This window comes from Harpia harpyja, chromosome Z, assembly GCF_026419915.1.
Source record: "Harpia harpyja isolate bHarHar1 chromosome Z, bHarHar1 primary haplotype, whole genome shotgun sequence".
NCBI lineage: Eukaryota > Metazoa > Chordata > Aves > Accipitriformes > Accipitridae > Harpia > Harpia harpyja.
This window is the reverse complement of record NC_068969.1, coordinates 4,285,043-4,298,428: the sequence shown is the minus strand read 5'-3', so window position 1 is coordinate 4,298,428 and position 13,386 is coordinate 4,285,043. Positions and strand designations below refer to the sequence as shown.

Here is a 13,386-nt window from a genome sequence, read left to right as displayed (position 1 = left end):
CACATAAACTACTGAGACAGCACATCGTATCAGGCATGCTGGTAATTGTGGGATTAATTTGCAAGTACTTTGCTTGGAGGTACCTGAGCCTATCCATGTCTGACAGGAATGCTTATGTTCATCTCACCTCAGAGCTCATTTGTAGTAATTGCTAAGAGATTCAAAGTGACTATTTATAGAGTGCATTGGAGAAATAAGTACTATATTCATTAGCAGAAGTTTTGGCCAGAAGCTGAAAAAGTGAAAAAGCAGACTTCAACGTTGATAAATTGCAGAGCGGTCTAACAGCATTGTTAGCTTCCTTTTGCAGTGACAGGGGTCTCCTGAGCGGATCCAAGGGCTTCCTGATTGTTTTTCCTGGCATCTATGACTTAAAGCAATCACTTGCTTAAAATGCACATTGGCAGATTTACCTTGCCCTTGTGCTGTTTTTTATTAAGAGTTTAAGTATGAAAGGTAAGCGGGCTTCCCAACAAAATAGCATAAATGTAATTTACAACCTTCAATCCAAAGAAGATATTTTAAAATGTTATTATTCTCAAAGCAAATGAATTATTCTTAGCCAAACAGCAGCAAACTAAATCTGGTATTTATAAGATGACCACTGGGACCATGTCTAGATTCTGTATGCCTTGCTAAATCCACTTTATTTGCAACATGAATTTTGTGTTATTGAGAAATATTTTCTTTTAGGAATTTCGTGTAGTATTTTTTCCAGCAATTTCTACTGAAACCATTGATGACAACTAGTATTTAAATCAATTATTCTGTTTCCCCTTGGGAAACTGCTGTAGAAAGCAAGGACTGACTTTTAAATTTATAGGAATGTCGAGAAAAGTTTGCCAATACTGAGTTTGTTTTCCAGTACTGACCTTTAGATGCCGCTTTGTTTTCACTGCTTTTTTGGATTTTACTCTTGCTTCTGAAATGACCCACATCCCATGTCCAAGGACTTAATTATCTTCCACATTCAAAATCTCTGTTACTAGCACTAAGGATTATGCAAACTGGTGCCTATTTCACTCTATCAGTATTTTTTCTCGGAAAACAAAGTCAAACAAGCAGTTGAAAAATGAGAAGAAAAGAACCATATTTGAGGAGATTATTTGTGATTATGACTACTGTCCTCAAAATACAGCTAAAAGTTGTCTGTTTTTCTGAACTGTAAAATAACTGTGCTGCAATTTAACATTCAGTAGTTTACCGTCTTTTGTTCCTCACATCTACAGTGTTTTCAGGGTTTTCAATTCAGCACTGCATCCACTTGAGCATTTTCCTTTGTGTACTTTCCTGCGAATAAATAAATATAACAAAATATGTAAGTGGTTCTTAAAGTGATGCCATTCTTACTAAAACTTTTAATTTTGCCAACTGATTTCTCACAGTAATCTGTGGAATGGGTGTTATATAGGATTTTGGATTTTCTTTAAAGCAGACCTGCTGCATAATTTAAGAGGATTGTCTCAATGTGTTGCAAAAAGGTCTGAATATTGCAAAAAGCTCTTTCTCACAATTTACTCAATGCATATAAAGGAATTTTGTGACTGCTAATGAGTTCAGGGGTAAAAAAAGTTATTCTGGCCCCACTTATATATCTGTATTCAGTAGATTATGACAAAGCAGGTAAGATTATGCATCTGATAAGCTAACTTGTGGTCCTTTCAGAAAATATACAATCATAATATTACGTTGGCTCCATTTGCCATATTCTTCTGATTCGTTTCTGTTGTGGTGGGTTTTGTAACCTCTTTTTGTAGGCTTCTTGTTGTTTGGTAGGTTTTTTGCTTGTTTTTTGGAATAAAGGTGTTATGGACACCTCCGTCAAAGTTCTAAATGGCGGAGAAAATGGCTTTTTATGTTGTTTCTGACTAAGTGTTTTTGGGTGCAAGATCATCAACTTTATGCCAGGTTTAACAAATTACTTCCAGTTTGAGAATTCTTTTTGCCAGGGAAGCACCAGATTTATTTTATAGGGAAATCAATTAGTAACTTTTAGTAAATCTTATTTCTAGCCAGGGTCACTAGTGCCAACAGGGTCAGCATAAGAACTTTGTTCAGGCCCTGTGTCTGGCCTATACCATTGCTTCTAACATCAGATGGATGTTGAAGTCTGTCTACTTTTCGCACAGCTGAAGCTAGGCCCTATCAAGGTCATTTCATGTAAGTGCAAATATAATGTGCGCTTTGCACTTGACTGTTTTTGCTTTGATGCTGAATTAGAACTGTGAAATGATGGTTGCAGAATATCCCAATATATCTAATAATCCTCTGGTCAACTTTTTTTTTTTTTTAAAAGAACAAAGCAGAGAGCAGATTTTTGTTATCTTCTCCTAGTCTTCTCCTGTAGTGCATACGACATTCAAATGTTAAATGCAAAAAGCACCTTCCTCGTGCTGACTGCTATAAAACTTCATGGCAATGTCATAGAATGTGTTACTGTCGCAGCCTTTGTCATTACTTTTGCTTTTAAAAACAATAGAGATTTAGGACTGGTTGGCTTTTCACTGGGAGACTGTTATGTGAGGGTGTGAGATTACTGCAGGAGATCACACTGGCGATTCACAGGGATATGCTTTCTACTGTAATCAGATGCTGGACTTATGCCATAGTTTGGTGGCATATGATACCATGGGAATTTTTTCTTAATAGCAACTAAGGCTAGGTCTGAACATTCTGGTAATTAAATGTCCGAATTCGTTATAAAAGAGTAGGACTTCACGGCTGTGAGTCAAATATGGGTACTCCAAATATCCTTCCTGGTCCTCATATTTCACAAAGCTCTGTACTGTTGTATAACAACTCTTCGTACAATGTTTCTGCCTGCTTCGTAAAGAATGATGACAGGTTTTACAGTTGCACTTTGCTCTGTTAATCTACGTACTACTACATTTTTGGCAGATCCAGTATTCTTCACTTTCATTTTTAGTGTTGCCATTTGGCACCAACAACACTTCAAAGGTAAACTCTGTAAGTGCATAAGGATTCCTTGGGATGGAAGAGGTTATGTATATATGATATGAAAACATTGTAGTTATATGCTTTAATACATACATCTTTTTTTAGAAGTTTCTTAAAGGATACTGAAATATGAACAGCTATTTCATCCTAACAAAAAACAGCCAAACTATAAGTTGTTGAATTGGCTTCCATTGTCACCTCCTTTTTGAAATTTCCTTGAAATTCCTCCTCCATTTTGTTAGTGTGGAAATTAAGCTCTAGGTTGTGAAAATTACGTGAAGCTGAAACCTGAGAACAACTATCTGACAAGTATAATTCACTATTAGATTATTCAAAATTAAGGCAAGCATACTGCCAAAGTGTTTGGTGATTACATGATCTCTGCTCTTTCACATTCTTTTGACAAGTAGATTACCTGCACTATGCATATATTCCCCCATTAACCAGGAAAACGAGGAAGAATTTAAAGGAATATCTAAACCTCACCTTAGGTGAGAGAATGTGCAGTGGATTTAGGGAAAAACGTAATGCAAATGGTCCTAATCTCCAAAACATATTGAGAAGTGTTTAAAGTAGATTAATCGACGCTGTTATTGTTAATGTCACATTTTATCTTGTAGCATTATTAAAACCTGTACATAAAAGGTTGAGTTCCTGGAAATAATGTAGTAAAAGAAAGATCTCCAAAGGCAAAAAGAGATGCTGAGACCTCTGTCATGTATGCTCTATAAAAATACGAGGCTAGCTTCTGAAGCTGACAAATTTAAGCAATTCTACATGACTGTTTGCATGGGAAAAGATTTTCATAGGCAGAAGATATTAAAATGAAGAAAGCTGCCCTGTCATTCATTGTTTATCACAATTGATGAACAGCCATGCACTTCTGCTATTTCACTGTGATTTAAAAAAATCAGTCATAGGGGCTAAATATCTTAAGATGGAGAGGAAGCAAGGAGAGTAATAATTTGTTTGTACTGCTCTGGTGTTATCAGTCCAGTTGCAGCAGCTGACCAGCTGTGGATGTTATGATGTGAGGAATCATATGCTTGGAACTGTCCTTCTGTGTAATATTTAAATCCTGAGCTCTGCTCTGTGATCTTCAGGGTTTAACAGGTGTGGTTGTGTGTGGAATTTAGTATTTTTGTGAAAACAGTCTGTAGGATGTAATGTTTTTATTCAGCGCAGAATTATCAGCCAAATGTATTTGCATGCAGCTAGTAAGAATGCACATCTAATGCTTTTCAAATGGTACTCCAATCATCTGCTTTAAATGATTAATAAGCACAAGCTGAAAATAGCACCACATTTACCTAATGTTTGCATGATTATTGTTGTAAACATTTCATTCGGGCTTTCTCTGCCATCTTTCTAAGCATTGTCAAAACAGAAATGTTGCTATTCTTGATTAGTATTTCTCAGTTTGTTTGATCTTCATCATGACCCAGAGAGACATAGCAGGGGAAAGCACCAGAAATGTTGATTCTCAGTTGACAGTAAGCATGTGGTTTAAGATCAAATGAGAAAATGAATCTGGATACTTGCAGAATAGTTACAGGTTTCTAACTTTTTCCAGAGCTAGTAACTGAACTTGGTGAGAACTACAAGTCTGTATTTTGCTAACGAGCTTGTCTGGAGGCACTACAAAAATACGGTCATAGCCCCTCCTGGTTTCAAGTAAGTTAGAAATAGTTTTAAAAGATGTGGAGGGATTTGTACTTTTGTTATGTTGGCTGTCCTACTTTTTCGTTAAGTCCTTGCTGAGATAAGGTTAAGACTGGAATTTAAATGGTGTTAAGGAAGAAGCCAAGATAGTAATCAGAATATAATTAACAGTGTATCATCTCTCAAACAAGAAGGGCTGGCCAGCGCTGCCCTTCACCAGTAAAAAGTGGTGGAAGATTTCCAGTTTTCCAAGTAAAACGCTAGTGTTGTTCGCTGTAGCAGTCTACAGGTGTTGTGTACGAATCCTTTACACCAAACAAAAATCCATCCCATCTACCAAGTTTTTTTTTCTGCTCTTCAAAATTTGCTCTATTTTAGTTCAGCTTTGGAGACATTCAGTAACTGGTTTTAACTGTCATGGTGAAAAGATTATATGGCACAGCAGAACTGCTATAAAATCTAATGTAAGCCCATGTATAAAACCAGGAAGATTTGGTTACCCAACATTAACTACTCTGGCAACGTTTCAAAGATGCCATCCTCTTTTTGGCAATGTTGCGAGGAAAAGGAGTATCTTCGAAACTACGTTGTGGGGTTTTTTTGGGGGGTGGGTGGGTGTTGACTTAATTTTCTAATACTGGAGTGTTAGTTCCTCAGTCTGTGTAATGTACATCATCTGTCCATCGTACTTCCTTCATGAAGTGAAAATATACATACATTTTTCCACAGGTCCTGTGTCCCAGGGCGGGACTCTCCATCTCTCAGAATCAGGGTCAGGCCTTCCCCTTGCGGTTTTTGGAGAATTCTGACTGAGAACTGAGAGTATTAAGGAAAATAAAAAAGAAAAAAAAAAAAAAAGAAGAGGCGGCGGTGGTGAACCTTTGCTATTGACAGACGGCATTGAATCCCCTCTCGCTGAGGCGAGGTCAGAGCCGCCCTCACCTGCACGGCGTCTCCGCGCTGTTCCCGCCAGCGCCCCGACATCTTGCGAGCGCCAGAGGCAAATTTTAACCTCATAACTCGAGCAGACTCAAACCGGGGGGGGGGGGGGTGTCCCCACGCCGCCTCAGGACGCCCCTTCTCCGGCCCTCTAACCCCTGCCGCGGCGCGGCCCGGCCCTCCCCCGCGGGGCCCTCGGCCCTGAGGGGTGCCCCGGGCGGGAAGCCAGGGCCGAGGTGCGGAGGGGCCCCCCCCCCGCCTCCGCGCCGCTGCGCGCTCCTGGAGCCCCGGCGGAGCTGGGCGCGGCGCCGGCCTCTCCCCGCTGAGGGGAGCCCCAGCCCTGCCGGGGGAGGCTCGGCTCGGCTCCGCTGGGGCCGGGACCTCGGGCGGGGAGGGGAGAGGCGCTGCCCGCCTCCCCCCCCCCCCGCCCCCCGCAACCACCAGGGCTTCCCCGCTACGCCGCGGCCCCGCTAAGTCTGAGGGAGCGCCGCCGCCGCCCACCGCAGCGCAGCGGCCCGGCGCAGGAGGGAGGCGCCGTGCGCGGCCCGACTCCCCGGGCGCCGCCGCTGAGGGGACAGCGGCCCGCCTCCGCGCTCCCGGCGGCTCCGCTCCGCTCCGCTCGGCTCCGCACGCCGGCTCAGGTAGGAGCGGGAGCCCGGCGCGGCCCGGCTCCGCCGGCGCGGAGGGGGGAAGGAGCCGGGGGGGGGGGGTGCGTGGGGAGCGGCGACCCCCGGGTCTGCCCCGCGCTGAGGTGACCTTGAGGCGCGGGGGGCGGCAGGGGAGTGCTGCCCCTGGGGCGGCGGCGGTGGCGGGAGCCCTCCGGGGTCAAGCCCGCTCCGGAGGGGTGCCGGGGGCAGCGGGGATGCGGCCGAAGGGATGTTTTCTGGGCGGTGGATGGAGACGGCTCCGCCGGAGAGGGCTCGCTCTGCGGGACGGGAGGGCTGTGGGGCAGCCGGCTGCGCTGCCGCGGGGGAAAAGCGCCTCGGTCTCGGTCCGCTTCGAGCGCGGCGGTTTCTCTAGTGACGGGAATAGGGGCGGGCAGAGGTGACCGCGCTCTCCCGTGCCCTCCTCGGGAAGCCCGAAGGCTGGGAGCTGGCTGGCGGCAGCGAAGCCCCGCGCTGGCCCGCCCGAGGCGCAGCGGGTCCCCGGGCGAGCACCACCACCACCACCGCCGCCGCCGCCGCCGCGCCCGGCGGGAGCCTGAGCAACCCCGGGGTCGGGCTCCGGGCGCCAAGTTTCAGAAGGGGACGCTCTTAGAAATGTTTATTTGGGAGAGTTAGAAGGGGGTTTATGCCCCTCGGTCCTGCGCCCTCGGCTGCGTTGTGTGAGACGGTGAGCTGATGGAAGGAGAAGCCCCTCGGGAGCGCCGTGGCCGCGGGCGGGGGAACTCGCCCAGCTCCTGCGCCTTCAACCGAGCTCTGGTACGGCGGGGCTGGGTCTTTTTTCGTTCTTTTTTTTTCTTTTTATTTTTGTTCCCCCCCCCCCCCCCCCGACTGGGGGATTTAAGTATCTTTTACAAGCTGTAGTTTTCAAAGCCTCGCAGTACTCCAGTGAAGTGCTAAGAGCACCTCAGAGCCCGAGAAAAACTGCGGCGGGAGGTAACTTTCCCTAGGTCACCCAGTCAACCACCCGCCGACGTGCCCCTGGATGCCGGCTGAGGTGTCTGCTGGAGTCCTCGTCGCCGCCACCTTTGCACGGATGTCGTCAAGATGTGCTTTCCTATCGTCACTGAACATAATGGATTCTTTTTCTGAAATTTTGACTTCGAGACTGTACTAGAAACGTGAAAGAAAGAACACTGCCTTCCGTTATGTATCTTTGAAAAGCCTGTTGTATTGTAGGTGGAGGAAACCTTTCTTAATTAAACTGTCAAAAAGTTTACTTCTTTCTGTGTATCTCTTGCTGATCATTTTTGCTTGTATTTTTTTTGTTCTTATTGTTGTGCTGCTTTATCACATTGCACCATCACAACCTAGTCCTGTGCTAGTACTTTCTTTACTTTCTTTTTATTTAAAGCATACTTTGTAGTAAAGGGATATTTGAGAAGCATGGATTCCAAGATAAGGTCCTGGGAAGATAGGCAATCTGAAAGCAATGGCGTGGAGTAGGACTTCACTGCTGCTGAAATAAACTAAAATGTAAGTTTATAAACAGTGTGAAAGTTGACGCTGCTGTAACTCGACTCCCAAACAGTAAAAAGAAATTTTTTAAGGAATACTGATATATTGCTGGTAGGTACTGCAAGCCCTTAGTTACATAAGCAGTTCTTTGAAACTGAGTGGGACTGCATGCATATGGTCTTGTTTGCAAGTAGCACTTCGTTTCTGCTCCTGTCCACTCATCTACACGTGACTAATTTTCACATGGTGATTCAAATAGAATTCAGCATTTTTATGACTTTTATGTGAAGAAGCGGTTGCTTGTCTATGTCTTTGTATCTTGCTAATAAACTAGTTCAGTATTCTTTTTAATGACTTCATGATCTAATGTTGATCTCCATTTTCAAAGTGAACATTGCTCTAAGTTCTTCCTAAAGCAGAAGAATATGTATTAAATGTTCAGTTTAGTGTCAATGTTAACATTTTCATTTTAACATTTAATGGAATGAATGCAGGTTATTATGTTAACTTTAATTTGTATTTGATATCATTACCAGTATTGTCCTTCGCTGACGTGCTATAAATCCAGGACCACAACCTCTTGATTATCTAGGCTATTGAATGTGATACTAATCCAAATTTCTGGCACACGTCTCTATCCAAATCATATCTTTTAGCCATTCAATTGCCTATTTCCTGATTATGCTAAATAATCAGGAATATGTAAACTTTTAATGTAAACTTACTTATAAGTAAAATAAATAAGTAAACTTTTTTTTTTTTAACGAGTTCCATGGGGAGATAATGCGTATACTCATATGGTTTCCTGTAATGCTGTCACTTCAATAGGATTAATTTTGGAGGATTGCAAAGGGGAGAGCGAATGGACCATTATAATAGCCAGTGGATTTGGTTTGGTTTTCCTCAAATCGGTACTTGGTGTCATTTGAGATGCCTCAGGGTACCCCTCCTGGCCTTTCGCACTGCTTCAGAGGGCTGTGAGTCTCCACTATGTCCCATGTCACGTATCAGACACAATAGGGCACCTCGGATAGCATTAGCTACCTCTTTGTAGATAGCTGAGTCAAACCTGGTACATTTGTCTGGTTCCTTATCCTTTGTTAGCTAAGAATAAAGCCCTGCAGATCACTTGCCACAGTAGCTTTAGTGATGTGACTAGAAAGTAGGACTAGTTGTCTGAATATACATAATCCTTTAGGTGTTAGTTTAGAGTTAATCTACATCAACAAAACCTGCATATTCTGGTTATTTGTCCAAAACTTGTAGTAGGCAGTTTAAAGTATAGCAAGTGAGGTAAAAAGAAAATTCTGATACTCAAAATACCCTAAAATTTGCATTGTTACTTCAGAATAGGTGCAGGATGATGAATATGGCTGGGGAAAAATAATCTGTTTTGACCATGAGGAGAGAACAGAGTAATTATACAAGATTTAAGTGATTTACTGACAGTCTGATGGGAGATGATAGTGGAGGAGATAACTGGGAACGGGATGAATGTTTACATTTAAACAACATTGTGTGGCTGCTGAAATCTTTTAAAATAAACATTTGAACAAAGTTCAAACTTCTGATGAAGCTTACCATTGGAATGCGTGTGTCAGATGTACTTAAGAATTCTGTTTAAAAACAAAGCTTTACATGTAAAGTATACTGTGCAGTAAATGTTTGCAATTTGCAAAGTTCAAAGTGGAGCTTAAGTTGTCCTTAGAAAGAAAAAGTATGTAAAAACTAAGTAAGTAAAGGTGAGTATAAATGCAGACTATTTATGTTAAGAATAGAACTGGCAAATGCAGAAGGATGAAATATTTTTAATTATCTGAAAAGGAAAAAATCTAAAATCTTTAAGAAAGGAAAAGTGAGCATGGACAAATAATATTTACATGTAATAGGATAATAGACATAACAGTAATGCATGCCATAGTGGCTGAGATACATGTTGGTCTCAGTATACTCATGCTACAAAGTTATCAGTTAAATCAGAAAGGCTTATTTTTTGCCAAAGCCTACTCTGAAAAAAGTTTCATCTTCCATAAATGGAGTTATTTAGTAGCAAAATATTTCAGACTTACATTTTATAGGTGTGACCAACTCTTTCACATTTATTTGATCTAATATAGCATATCCTATGTGATGTGTTAAGTGGCATTTTCCTGGGTGACCCCATACGCGTCAGCATGGGCTGGTATCTAAAGGTCATTATGTGAAAGGCCTTGTTTTCACGTATTCTGAACCTTACGTTCAGAATTCTTAAATATTTTGTAACATATAAATAAAATAGCTGGTGTGCTGCAGGGACTCCCTCCATACACTGGAATGTAAACCAAAAAGGCTTAAATGTTTCTTGGAGGCAGAAGTTGCTGCATATGTAACATGTACAATAGGAAGTGTATTTTGAAGGGTTCATTGCATACCTTTAAGTGTGTGGAAAAAGACATCATTTCTGAAGAGCCTGAGTTTCTTCAGTTTGAATGCTCAGGTCAATGACCTCATAGCCTCGATAGGAATTATCTTGTGGAAGCTTATTTAGCTGCTTTCAGCTGTTTCTCTCCTCTGATCTAAAGGCCTCACATTGCTGGCAGATTTTAGTCTTCCCATCACTCCTATTTCAAGGCCATACGTCCCAAGAACTGCTCAGCTTCCAGAAATTGCCATAGTTGGAGTGCCAAATACCTGTGAAGGCAACATTGTGGTGCAATTTCTGAACATCTGTGAAAGAGCAGCAACGGTGATATTATGTACTAGGTAGTACAGTTGTCATATTACAAGAATCTTTGTTGGCACAATGAATTTATTAATTGTGTAGTGGAACCCCTTTAAAAAGTAGTGACACTGGGTTTTTCAGAACCAAAACTGCTTTCTTTCATTGGTGCTTCTTGTGAAGGAGGTACTTGTCCTGCCTGCATGTAGCAGTCTGATTATGTATGCATTGTATGTATATATGGAAATCATCACATGGGTTTGCAAATTCATCAAGGAAGAATTGATTTTAATTGTTGAAGGGACAGGATTTGGAGCTACAAGACTGAATCATGTTTCCCTCTCACACCTACCAAGCTTCACAGCCGTTTGACCTTGAATGTGCATTTCAAGTTTTGAAAAACTTTGTGCGGTATGAAGCCCAGAAGCTGTCTCTGTTCAGCATTTATATTTCTAAGATTAATAAGTCATTAATTCCATACTGTTTGGGGAATTATCTTTAGCCTAATTTATTTATTAACATGCCTAAAATAACTTATATTGAACTTCATGAAAAGTACGTCTAATATAAAATCATCCAGCAGGGATGAAGATTGCTTAAAAATATTGCAGCTGCTCATGTCCACTCCATATTACATGCATCTCTTTTTAAAATGCCTTAGGATTCAGCAGTTTTCTGATGAAGAAGAGCTTTTTCTTGGTGGTTAACAGTGAGTCTAACACCTAACGTATTCCTTTTGATACCTCATTATAAGCAGGAGATACTTTCCAAACCTCTGGATAGCTTTACTGTGCAAAAGTCACAGTGTCACCTTGAATATATTTGGTGATCATATATATTCTATCCTGCTTATTGAATAGCGGTTCTTCATCAGTGGAAGTTATTCCCACTAATGGGAAATCTTCCATCATGGAAAGTGTGATTGCATTCAGCAGAACATACAAAATAGGCCCATATATTAGACTATCTGGCATTTCAGTTTTTGTGATGCAAGTATTTTCTTGGTATTTTAAACCTTTTTTGTAACATTGTTATTATTTAAACAGGCTAATAATGTTTAATAGGATTGAAATAATAGGAATTTTTTTTCAGGGAATGTTAGCTGTAACCAAAACTGGAAACTCCCAAATAGGTTGTTGGGTCCCTAGAAAGTATTCTAATAGGTGTCTCGAAATGTTTTTAAGCAGCCGTATTAAATGAGGAGATTTTTGATAATCAAGAGCAGAAAAACATTCTTTGCTAACATCAGATTTCTTTGCAATTCTGTTGATAGCAATTGCTGAAGCTTAAGGTAGATTCAGTTTATTAAAAAAAAATAAGATTTTGATTCTTTGTCACCTCAGGAGATTTATCTGTGCATTTTTAGGTGCTGGCCTACAATCACAGTAAAAGCAAAATTGTAGTTTTGAAAATAAACTTACATAAGAAAAACTAATTGGTGGCAATATTAGGTGCATATACAAATGCTTTGCTGCATTGAACTTGTAGTCTTAAGTTCAAGTGCAGTTTTAATGCATTGATTTGTTCTACAAAATCTACATGTTCACCAGCATTTTTCTAATGTGTGAAGTATTTTACTAGCTTTAAATCAGTTTTTGTGGACTAAAAGTAGAAGACTGGCATAAGTTTTGGCCTATAAATAGTAGAAAGTAATTACACAAAGACAAAATGTCAAAACTTTATCTGGAAAAGATCTATTACATGTTATTGGGTTTTTCTTAATTACGGTAAGTACCAAGTGTCCAAAAGCCCTGACAAAAACTAGGCCCATTTTTGGTTAAACATGCAAATGACACAAGAATCATTCTGGGAGAGTTAGAATGATTCTTCTTGAAAGGTTAAATACTCTGAAAAATTAATGTTATACACTGTAGCCCTGCTGATTCTGTGTCAACTGCTAAAGAATTTGAGAGCAGTAGAAACAAGAAAATGCCATTGTGGTCTGTGAGGGTTGGTGTTAATAGGTTTGTTTCCTCCAGAAGATACAGTATTATGTTGCTTTTTGTCTGACCCAACAGTGTTCCTGTCATATTTTTTGTTGGCACTGCTAACATTTATTGCTCCCTAGCTAAATAAGATGGCAAGACAGAGTTGCATTTACTGTGAATTTTCTTGCGATTTTTTTTTTTTCCTTCCTTTTTTTATCTCAGGTTTTGCAAGTTTCTGGACAGTAGAGAAAAATGGAAAGGTTACTTTATGTGCAGCACTCATGTTATACATCCTGGCATGACATATGCCTTTTTTTAAAATACCATTGTACTTTTTGTTACTTATAGTCTACAATGGCTTCCAGATCCCTTCCAGTAGAACTCAGCTTATCTCTATTTTGTATTTTTACTTGATTTCTAGATTTGCACTTGCTCTGCTTACAGTTTACTTTTCAACAAGTTCTTCAGTATATCAAGTTTTATTTTGAATTTTGATCTTGTTGGCTTGTGGACTGAAAGTGGTATGAACCCTACCTGCTTACTTCTCAAACATTTGTCTCTCTCTAATGAAATTTGTTAATGTATACAGTCAGCTGTGATATATATTCTTGCAGTGTGCTACGTGAAATTGCATTCCATTGACAGCGAATTTTAGTAATCACTTTTAATTTGTGTGGCAGTTTGTTTTTTAAGAAACTGTGCACCCACTAAGCTGCAATTTCATATCAATCCCCTGCTAAGCTGTGATTTCATATTAGTCCTACTGTCCCATGAAAATATCATGTTGGACAGTTACTGAAAGCCTTACTGTAGCCAGTATAAATTGCCTGTTACTGGGTTTTCCTTCTTTAGTAGGCCGGTTACCATATGAAAAAGGAAATCTCATTGGTTTGACGATTTGATTATTTTCAGGCACTTAATAATGATGATTTAACTTGTTTCAGCATCTTCCTTGGTATAAAAGGGAGGTGGATTGGTTTGCAGTTTCTAGACTCTGACTTGCTTCTCCTTTTGAAGTTGCATACTATTTTTGCCTTTCCACAGTCCTTTGGGAACTTTACCCTTCCTTCGTGCATTATTG

The 13,386-nt window shown here is 40.9% G+C and overlaps 1 protein-coding gene across 14 annotated transcripts in view; it reads left to right on the top strand.

Annotated features, from left to right (window-relative positions):
* The first annotated feature begins 6,000 nt into the window (after positions 1–6,000).
* Positions 6,001–13,386, top strand: part of ATP2B2 (ATPase plasma membrane Ca2+ transporting 2) — a 442,871-nt gene continuing 435,485 nt past the window's right edge. For 3 of the 14 annotated variants that reach the window (XM_052776594.1, XM_052776599.1, XM_052776592.1), the window contains exon 1: positions 6,005–6,200. The gene's annotated coding sequence lies outside the window, so the exon portion shown is untranslated. Of the gene's footprint in view, positions 6,201–13,386 lie in introns of all 14 variants that reach the window. The other 11 variants (XM_052776600.1, XM_052776610.1, XM_052776609.1 and 8 more) reach the window with 7 other exon arrangements.